This window comes from Panthera onca, chromosome A3 (assembly GCF_046562875.1).
Source record: "Panthera onca isolate mPanOnc1 chromosome A3, mPanOnc1 haplotype 2, whole genome shotgun sequence".
NCBI classification, from domain to species: Eukaryota; Metazoa; Chordata; class Mammalia; order Carnivora; family Felidae; genus Panthera; species Panthera onca.
The window spans coordinates 6191951-6203569 of NC_138341.1; positions in this window are offsets into that span (position 1 = coordinate 6191951).

Genomic DNA, 11619 nt, shown 5'->3' on the forward strand with positions numbered 1-11619 from the left:
AGGATCAAGCCTAGTATCAGGCTTGGGGTCTGCCTGGGATTCCCTCTCTTCCTCTGCCCCTCTTCCCTGCTCACTTGCTCTCCTTCCAAAATAAAAAATAAAATAAAAGGAAGACTCAAAATATATGCACTTGTGAAGTTGATATTTAATGTAAAATTGCCACCAAATAAAATGAAATCTAAATCAATTTACACAAATCTGGGGACTACCACCGAGAGCGTTTGAGAACCCTATCTCACGACCTCGTCAATACTGCAGATGACCAAACGCTCTCATCTTGGCCAATATAATTGGAAAAGAAATTGGCATCTTGATCTGATTTGCAAGTATGAGTCAATCAAGTCAAAAATGAGCATCCTTTTTGCGTATTCCCAAGTGACTGGTGTTTCATTTTGTCATGTAATGTAGGTGCAGAGAAGTTGAGAAGTAAGTTTTCAAATGTTTCTCTCCATAGCTGAGGAGCAAATACCTACACCTGATGTCAGCTCCAAGGTAATAACTCATAAGGAATTGAATGGAGGGGTTCACAGACATTTTCAGGCCAAACTGTGTCCTACTAAATCCCTATGCATCTGAAATCCCTATGCACATGGGGCGTCCGAAAGGCAGAGAAATGGAGGTGACTGTTTGGTAACTGGACTGAACACTACCTCTTTAGTTTCCAGTTCTTCCCCCAAAGAGAGGGGACCTAATCACCCAAGTGTCTGGTAACCTTCACGAAAAGGGACCCCGTTTTGGCAGCCAAAAGCAATTGGGTGGGGGATGGGCTAGGGAATCATTATGTCCTTCTCATCCCAACTGAGTAAGATTCGTCTCCTTTTATTGTGTTTGTCCTGATTTTCATTTTAACATTTTAATGTCCACTCCACCCAGGCGGTAATATTCATGTGGTTCAAAACTCAAAACAACATAACCAGGTGAACTCTGAGAAATCGGTTTCCACCTCATGACAGATCACCCCCCCCCCACCTTGTCCCTCCCCTTATAATTTCTCATCCTTTTATTGCTAATAATTGTTATCGTTAAAATAATAGGGTTTTTCTCTCATTTTCCAAATTTCAAAATATATAACAGTGCGTTAGTTTTCTCAAATGATCTTTGACTTCTCCACCCTACTGGGCCCCACCCAGAAGGCATTTTCTTTCTCCCTTCTGAGAACCCCTACATGAGGGACCTCCAAAGTCCTGCCCTGAACTAAGAGCACAGGGTAAAAGAGAAGGAACCAAAGTTCAACGGCTATAACAAATTGTTTTTAGTGCCCATGTTTCCCAGTAGGGAAATTGTTACTTGGTGAGTGGGTGCCCCATCCCTGACAACATTCAAGGCCATGCAGTCAAAGACATCGTAGAGATGTCTGCACCTGTCAGAAGAAAGAAGTGTTGTTTTTTCTTTACCATATCCAAAATTCCATGTTGAAATTCATTCATTCATTTATTCAACAAGCATACAGAAAGCTTCCTATATGCCCAGCAACATGCTGGGAGTCACCCACAGAAAGCTGAACCCTAAATCTTTCCTGAATTCAGGGGATTACAGTCTGACACTATAGATGAGACAAGGGCTGTCGTGCCCAGCTGGGCGGGTTTTGCAATGCACAAATTTCCCCACGGCACAGAGGCCCTGAGTCAGACAGATCACCAGTTAGCAGACAGACAGACACATACAAAGACTATCATTAGAAGCCAAGAGTCCATGGGAGGGGGCAGGTGGGGAGCAGAATGTAACAGGAACAGAGCTTCGAGAAGAGGGCTCTTGGCTGAATCCTGAGCGACAGCCTCCCCTCATTCACATGCCTGAGTGGCTTCCCTGCTTATCAGGTGTCGGCAAGGTGGGATTGATGGTTCTCAGAAGGGACGGGTATGCTGGATTCTGGGGCTGCGATAAGAGACCTGACTCTGTTCTGGGCTCCGCTGCTGACTAACTTCAGCCTTGGGGAGCCACTCGGCTTCCCGTCCACGGTCTTCTAAATAGCACCTGGTCCTTTCTCACCTTGTGCAGGTGACCAAAATCAGCACAGGGTTCCGAAGGCCCAGTAAAAATCCATCCTTGGCTGATGGCCCATCACCCAGACACTGCTGAAAGAGAAAAAAGCAATAATTCTACGAGAGTCTCTCCAAAGATGCATACGATCATATCTGTGAAGAACCTAGAAGGCCAGAGGGGGAGAATTCCAAGCCGCTGCAGGGCCCATGGTCCATGCAGACTCGTCCCACATTGAGAATTCATCCCAAGATGGAACAGAAGGCAGAGAGAAGGTGGCCGCCTACAAGGCAAGGAGAGAGGCCTCAGGAGAAACCAACCCCTTGATCTTGAACTTCCAGCCTCCAGAAATGGGAGACCGTAAATCCCTGTTGTTTAAGCTACCCAGTCTGGTATTCAGTTTTATGGCAGTTCCAGTAAACTAATGAATAATTATCTCTCGCCTCCATATTTTTCATCTCATTTTGGAGCATTCTGTGGCTGCCCTCATTAGAAGAGTGGATTAAAAGTCCTTATGAGGGCTGTCCCCCACACACGTCCATGCCTCAGTAAAAGAGAAGTTTGCTCCTACTGATTCAAGCACTGGTTATAGCCCATGGTAAATCCCGATTTCGGCACCACCTTGAGAAAGGGGAGATCTTTGCAAGGTGACAAGAGGGGTTCAAGTGTCAGCTGACCTGTGTGATGAAACAGTCTCAGCTTATTTCTCCTTCTCCTCCTCGCTGCCTACCTCCACCTGCCCTCCCGCCCCACCCCAGGTAAAGCTTTGCCCCAGGCCACGGCACACTTGACCAAAAACGTCCATGGCCATGTATTTGGAGGACATGATGTATTTCCCTTTCCTGTTCAATAAATAACAATGTGGCTATAACTTTAAGAGCGGGTCTGGGCCATCCACGGAATGTGTCCAGGCCTCTGTTTCCTGCCCGCTCTGAGGAGACACGCTTAGTAGCTTCATTTGCTGGGTGGCACCCAGGTGGGCTGGATCCCTAGCCAGGAGCGTGGAGAAGGCCGAATGCAGTGGGGTTCTAAGTGGGCCAGCGCCTCCCCTGCAGCGGGGCAGAGAGCCCCCCAGCTCTCCCCGGAAACGCCCTTAACTTCATTTTCCTCTCGAGAGAACACCTCAGCTGCCAGGAGCCCAGAAGTGTCGTCTTGGCTGGGAAGCCACGTTCATTCACTGCTAAGGAAGCCGCTGGCCTGGAACGAAGGGTTGTAGACGGCCGAAAGTGCATCTACCCACCAAAACCAGGAGGACATTTGGCGATGGCTTTTGCCCCTTTTAAACTTTCAAAAGATGTCATTTAGCCCAAGCTACAATGTGGGCTTCTTCCTTTCTGCCTAGCTGGAAACAATGAAGCCTGTTTCTCCATCCGGTGAAAACCCTTGAAAAAATACACCATAAAAACAAATTTTTATTTTTCCTGCTGTTATTTTATTGAAAAAAAAAAAACCATAAAATAAAGAATAAAATAAGAACCCAAGACTAAAATTGCCCTCCAGCCCATGCCTTCATAAAAATTAATGTTTCTCGGGCGCCTGGGTGGCTCAGTCGGTTAAGCATCCGACTTCAGCTCAGGTCACAATCTCACATTCCGTGAGTTCGAGTCCCGCGTCGGGCTCTGGGCTGATGGCTCAGAGCCTGGAGCCTGCTTCTGGTTCTGTGTCTCCCTCTCTCTCTGCCCCTCCCCCGTTCATGCTCTGTCTCTCTCTGTCTCAAAATAAATAAACGTTAAAAAAAAATTAAAAAAAAAAAAAAAAGAAAAAAAAAATTAATGTTTCTCTTTATTCGAATGACTCTCTTCTAGATGCACGTTGAGATTTCACATACCAAAAAAAAAATGTTAAATAGTAAATAACAGGTAGTTTGTTTTTTGTCTTCATAACAAATGTGTTTTCCTTGGAAAGACACGCGGGTACTAACATGCAAATGAGCAGAAAGCAGAAAGGACGTGAGTCATGGAGTCACCAGCTGTCACTAGACGGCCCCAGGGCCTGAGAAAGGATCCCTGCTGTGCCCGCTTGTCACACTGCAAATCCCCATCCAGAACCACGAGATCCAGAACCGGACACCAGGGTCCCTTACAACGTGGTCCACACTCTGCCTTCAGCGACTCTATGCCCAACGTCCTCCCATCTGATTACAAACTTAAGCTGCTGAGCACGGTCTTGTGAGCGAAAAGCTCACCCCCCACCCCACGTCAGAAATTTTCCCCTTGCACGTGTCCCTTCTCTCCTCACCCATATCTGTTCCGATGAGTCATTCGGCCAGCAAGCCAATTCGAAAGTGCTAGAAGCTAATTCTCATCCTTCCCAGGACAAGTGGTTTCCAAATATTCTTTTCTCTAGCAAAGCGTAGTGAGCACATACCCCGGATTGGGAGCGCCCGGCTCTCACCTCCTGCAGCCTCTCTCTGTGCCTGCTTTCTGGGCTGGAATTTCCCTGCGAGGGGTTCCCCGCCACCCCCGCCCCCCCCACCCCGCCCGCTGTGGTGCAGACGGCAATCTGGCCACGTGGATGCTGCTGACACCCACTTCCCCGCTCACCGCTCCTCCCTGCTCCCCCTCGGGCTGCACAGAGCCCACCCGTGTGCTCCCCGCTGTTCCAATGGTCCTGCGCAGGGGCCTGCAGCCCAGATGCCCGGCTCTGTGCCTCGTTTCCAGACACACTTTTCAGCCTCATCCCTGGGGACTGGCCCTTCGCCTCCTCCCTGGGCCCAGTCCTCAGCATGCCACACCCCCTAGCTCCACAGGAGCCCCCACTGCAGCCCCCAGACTCCTCCAAGCCAGGGGGGAGGGGACAGGAGAAGACACTGGGCCCCCACCACATCCTAGGCCCCGTGGCCCATTCCAGATCGTCACAGACCAAGTCAGAAGGGTGAAGCGCCAGCCTGGAGAAAGGGGTCAACCTTTCACACCACGACTCCACAGCTCCTGAGTATTCCCGAGTGTTCACACCGGGAACTTTTTCATCAGACACCCTAGAATCCTTTTCTTTTTTTCCCAAATAGTTCCGGCACAAGGCCAAACACACACACGGGGCAAACACACAGACACACGCACCTTGCACGGAGACCCATGCCCTCAGGGATGCACACACACTGACACCTTCGCCAAACTACATGCAGTCATGTGTCCAGAAGTTGCAATACTCGATAAGGAAAAGGAATTTAAACGCTCAGACTAACTGGAGGCGTCGGGAAGGGGCGGGGCAATGCCCAAATCGGAGACTAAAGTCGTAATTTTGCCCAAGGGAACCTCACGCACTGCCAGGAGCATTTCCCAAGTGTGGCGGGCTGTCCTGCTTCCTGTGTCAGCTCTCCTCCTTCTCCCGCTTCCCTCCCTCACCCGAAAGACAAGGATACCTTGAGCATGCATCCATCAGTCTACCAGGAAAACTACCTGATTATCTGGAGACAGCTGGCACTTGGGAGTTACGGGCCCTGGAGAAGAGGGCAGTGGGGCTTCCTCCGGAACCTGGATTACAGAGCATCCTTGGAGCATGCTGGGGGGGGGGGGGGGTCCCCCGCTTCCGGGACCAATTAGTGACCAAAAGGTAAGCGAGTGCGTGTCAAGGTGTGGACCACAGGCGCACCAGCACTGGTGCGTCATGTGGTACGTGGTTGTGCGTGAGCGTGTTTACCGTGACTGGCCCTTGGTGTGAGCGCCTGTGCAATGAGGGTGTGAGCACGTGTGTGGTGACTGTGAACAAGCACATGAGCATGAAGAGTGCCATGTGTGCTCGTGAATGAGTGAGGTTGCAGGCACCACGCCTGTGGTGTGTTGGAGGGAGGCTGCGGGTGGAGGGGTGAGGTGTGGATCTCCAGGTCGGGGAACCGCTGCACAGGAGGACGGGGCGCGACAGGAAGCTCCCCTTCTTGAGCCCTGAGCCCCAGCACGTCGGCAGGTTATCGAGGACCGGACAGGACCACGAGGGATCCCCCACGGGATCCCTTTAGCAGAGCTAAAGCTAAAATCGACTGAGATAAAGACCACATGGAGAATCAAGTTCAGAGGAATGTCCCCAGTGGCCCATAAAGACCGAGCACAATTAGCAGGTTAGTGAGGGTCATGGAGATAAATCTCGTTCCACAGTCAGGGGCATTAATGCAGACCTTTCCGTGAATCCCAGGGGCCATGGAATCGCCTGGCTCTGGAGGCGGAAGAATGGGTCAGACCCCAGCCCGCCTCACCGGAGCTGCGTGACCCTGCTCCAGCCAGCCAACCTCAGCCCCCTCAGTCTGGCCGCCTCAGACGCCAACCAGACTTCCCTGGGACGACGGTCAAGAGAATGGACTCAAGTCCACCGAGGCGCTGTGTGAGCCATCCCGTGCTGTGTAACTGCCTGCACGTTTCCAGAAAAGACCTGCAGCTGATCCTGGCAGAAAAGGCAGGTCTCTGCTGAGCCTGGAAGGCGAGACAGCAGACACGTCAAGGAACGTAAGAACCAGGAGGAGCGACAGGCAGGCAAGGAAGTTGCCAGGGAGGCCCAGGCCGGGGACCCTCAGGCCTAACGGAGACAACGTAACCCGACCCGTGACCCAGGGCAGGTGAATGCAACAGGCTTCGCTGGATGGAAAACAGCCACTCAGCCCAACACACGGGGCGCACAGGGTTGGCGAGCCCTGACACAGAGGCCACTCGCGAGCCCTGCCGCATGGCCATGAGTCGGCATCCGAGGAACGAACGGTACACAGTCGATACGCAGTATGCGAGATACCATGGCTACACGATATTCCATGAGGATACAATACATGGTAAACACACTACGCGTGATAAACGTGCAATATATAAAACACAACGGAAATACGGCTTTGCCCTGCTGTCGAAAGTAAAGCCTTCCTGCGAAAACTTCCATAAGCTAAACCGGCATGAAGCGAAGAGACAATTACCATTAATGTGTATGGAGAAATTGTTGAGCTTTCCCAGACTCCCAAAATCACCTCTCTTAGGCTTTTCTCATACCTTAGCACACATCTTGCTAACAGATGCTCGAAATAAGTCAAGATAAATCGCAGATGCTCACAGACACAGTTCAGAGCTCTGGAGGCCGGATGCCGAGCTGCGGAGTTTGGTTCCCAGGGAAGGCGCTTGGGGGGACCACTCTCCCTGCTCTTCTGATTTCTTTCGGTTAACGAGAAAAGTGCTAATGTGCATCCTTCATTAAGAAGGGAGTCCCGGGGCGCCTGGGTGGCTCAGTCGGTTAGACGTCTGACTTCAGCCCAGGTCACGGTCTCACGGTCCGTGAGTTCGAGCCCCGCGTTGGGCTCTGGGCTGATGGCTCAGTGCCTGGAGCCTGCTTCCGATTCTGTGTCTCCCTCTCTCTCTGCCCCTCCCCTGTTCATGCTCTGTCTCTCTGTCTCAAAAATAAATAAACGTTTAAAAAAAAAAAAAAAAAAAAGAAGGGAGTCCCTATGCGATATATGATGAAGGCCTGAACCCAGAGGGTTCCCGGAGGGTGGGAGCAGAAATGGGAGGGGTGGGCAGAGGTGTCACAGGGCAGACGCCAGGACAGGGTCACCCACAGGGTGTGGGGTTTCAGTGGTCTCTAACTGGGGAGACAGCCAGGGCCATGGTGCCATCTGCAAGATATGAGGGTGTGAGTCTGAGACAAGTCAACTCTCCCGGCAATGTTGTGTCTGCTTCCTCCTGGCAGCCTTCCCAGAAGCCCATCTCAGTCTTCTGGCCACTGCTGTCACCAGCGCGGGTAAGGAGGATCCACGGAGGCATCACGTGCCTACACGTGAGCTGGTTTGTAGGAAAACACATCCTGCTCTTTCCCACTCCGGAGGAAGAACCAGAAAGGCCCACGTTCCCGCCCCCTAGGTGGGGGAGGGCCGGGTTCAGAGAGTCCAGAACTGGGCCACGAGCTCTCCCCGCGGCAGACCACGTGGGGGGAGCCAGAGTTCAAGTCCACCCAGGGCAACGGGGAGGGCCTAGACTCAAACAGACACAGGTGCACAAGTGAAAGACAGGCTGAGAGATTGGAGGTGCCCTTGGGTCACCTCAGCCCAGAAACTCGCTATCTCCCAGGGAGACGCCATGCTCATGGGGACCAATCCCGGGGGCAGGGCTCATATCTGTTTCCAGGTGAAAAGTTTTCTTCCTCAGTCAGGTCTGCAGGATCCCACCAAAGCCATTTTTCAGCATCAAAACTCCTAGGGCCAGGACCCTCCCCTCCACACGCCTCTAAACAGAGGCAAAGGATCCGGGCTGCCTCAACAACCGGAGAAAGCAGCATCGGTCACCAAACACGCACCGGTTGTCCTCACAGGCTTCTACAGACAGGGAAGGCTGCCCTCGGCTGTCATGAACTTTCCAAGAAAGCCCCTTGCTTTCTCACCAACTTCCCCCGGGAGCAGCGCCCCTCCTCCACCCCCCACTTCTCCTCCAAACCCACCAGGCTGACGTGGCCAAACCACCCTGACTTGATGGGAGGGTCCCACAGCGACCACAGAAGAGCAGGTTTTCTGCTTCTGAGAGACAGAGCACAAACACCCTCTTGGGCTAACCTGCCCCAAGGAAATGATATCGTTATAAACGACTGACAGAACAGTCGAGGCACCAAGTGCTCTCAGGGCAGCAGCGGATTCTCATTAAAGGGCTTGGGTGTTGAGTCCCCGGCCCTCCCGGTGGCCGAGGTGGGCACATCACACAGCGGGTGAATCCACCTCCCTCGGGTGATGAGGACCCAGGCAGCTGAGGGAATTTACAATAACTGCGAAATGATTTTCACACTCGTCACACTCAGAAATCCCCAAAGATCCACGTTGGCAGTGATGGTGAGCCATCTATAGCCATCGTGGGGGATGGGAGGGCGTGGGCTGGTTACAAAACAATAAAATGGGGAGAATCTTCGTCTCTGGAAGAACACTGCATGAAAAAAAAATAGGCTTTTTTTTTCACTTAGAAGCTATGTCATATCTCTCTCTGTGCACTTTCAACATTTCACAGTTCAGAGACCGTGAACATCAATCCTACTAATATAGCATAGCCTCATATATTGTTTTATTAAAGATAATTTTTGAAACTTCATTCTCTGCAAACAAGAAAGGGAGGCATGTGAAATATGCAGTCCACAAAGAATCGTTCTTCAATTTAAATTTTAAAATTGAAAATAGCAATAAAATAGAAGGTAATTTTGCCCTCCCCTAGCTCAAGAATCATTCACCTGGACTCTTTGCTGAAACATTTTAAAACATTTGTCGGAGTGGAGGTGTGCTTGCCTGGTGACTGGATTCTCATAAACTCCTGAAGGCAGTAAAAATTGTTATAACCCTTTCCAGAAGCAACAGAACCATATGTAGACCCTCCAAATGTTCTAACCCTTTGACCCTGAAATCAATCTGCTGGGAACCTGCCCTAAGGAAACGAATCAGAAGAAAAAAATTCTGTGCACACAGATATCAAATATGTTTCACTGTGGTGTTTTCTAGTTATTAAAAGTTGAATGCGGGCGCCTGGGTGGCTCAGTCGGTTGGGCGGCTGACTTCAGCTCAGGTCATGATCTCACAGTTCGTGAGTTCGAGCCCCTCGTCGGGCTCTGTGCTGACAGCTCAGAGCCCGGAGCCTGCTTCAGATTCTGTGTCTCTCTCTCTCTCTACCCCTCCCACACTCACACTCTGTCTCTCTCTCTCTCTTTCAAAAATAAATAAACATTAAAAAAAATTTTTTTTTAAAAGTTGAATGCAACTTAGATATTCAACATCTGTACATCAAAAATAAATTATGTTACATCAAATCAATAGAATATTACACAGTGATTAAAATGATAACTAGTAACAAATAAAAGTTTCTTGGTATTATTGCATGGTAATCTACAGAAAATATGTGAATATTAGACAAGGTGAAGAAGGCACTTTCTCAAAAATGAACACAGTATTAAGTTCATTTTTTTTTTTTTAACCTATCTAACTGTCCTTTATTTTGTTCCTGAATGTTCTCCGTCAGGGAACCGTTGTTATACTTGTTTTATTAGGATGCTGGAAATAGGAGTTTACTCTTTAAAAACTATTTCTGAGTATTTATTCTAAGGAAATTATCATACATTCATTGCTGTACTACTTCCATTTTTTTGATGAGAAGAATCTAGGAAAGGATAAAACAAAACATATCTATCCAAACCACAGAACACTCAAATCAAAGCTATGATGTAGAGAAATGTTTCAGATATACTAGATGAATAAAAAGTGAATTACAAAAATCGATCTTACAGTCTGATACCTCTTCTTTCAAATATATTTTTTTAGGGGCGCCTGGGTGGCTCAATCGGTTAAGCGTCCGACTTCAGCTCAGGTCATGATCTCACAGTCCGTGAGTTCGAGCCCCATGTCGGGCTCTGTGCTGACAGCTCAGAGCCTGGAGCCTGCTTCGGATTCTGTGTCTCCCTCTGTCTCTGCCCCTCCCCTGCTCATGCTCTGTCTCTCTCTGTCTCAAAAATAAATAAAAACATTAAAAAAAAATTTTAAATATATATATATTTTTTAATTTTAATTTCTTAACTTTTTTTCTTTTATACAGTAAAAATTATTTGAAAATGGAAGACATGTTCCCAGAGCTGAACATAGTAATTTAAGCATAAAAACACCTATGAGTTAAGAGCTAAGACTGTAAAACTCTTTAGAAGACAACATAGCTATAAATCTTCATAACCTTGAATTAGGCAATGGTTTCTCACAGGTGACACCAAAAGCACAAACAAGCAAAGAAAAAAATAGGTCAATTGGACTTCAACAGAATTAAAAACTCGTGTGACAAAGGACATCCACAAGAAAATGAAAAAAAGAACCCACACAATGGGAGTGAATATTTGCAAATCATGGGTCTGATAAGGGGATAGCACCAGAACACATCAAATAACTCTCACAACTCAAAAATAGAAGGAAAAGTAACTCAACTTAAAAATGGGCAAAAGATCTGAATAGGCGTTTCTCCAAAGAAGACATGCAAATGTTGAATAAGCACACGAAAAGTTGCTCAACGGCATCAGTCATTGGGGAGACGTAAATCAACACCACAATGAGAAACTCCCTTTCACCAACTAGATCCTGGAACCAAAAGGATGGACAATAGGAAGTGACGAGAAGGAGGAGGAGGAGAGTTAGGAGCCCTCGGACATTGTTGGTGAAGATGTAAAATGGTGCGTCCACTTGGGAAACCAGTTTCACGGTTCCTCCAAAAGCTAAACTTCATTAGCCTGTGACCCAGAAATTCTACTGCAAGGTTTCTAGCTGAGAGAACTGAAAACATCGGTCCACCCAAAAACTTGTACAGGATTGTGTACAGCAGCAGATTCATGCTAGTCAAAAAGTGGAAGCAACTCAAATGTCCACCGACTGATGAATGGACAAATAAAATATGGTATGTCCACAAAATGGAATATTCTCTGCCAGTAAAATAATGAATAACTGGGGCGCCTGGGTGGCGCAGTCGGTTAAGCGTCCGACTTCAGCCAGGTCACGATCTCACGGTCCGTGAGTTCGAGCCCCGCGTCGGGCTCTGGGCTGATGGCTCGGAGCCTGGAGCCTGTTTCCGATTCTGTGTCTCCCTCTCTCTCTGTCCCTCCCCCGTTCATGCTCTGTCTCTCTCTGTCCCAAAAATAAATAAACGTTGAAAAAAACAATTAAAAAAAAAAATAATGAAT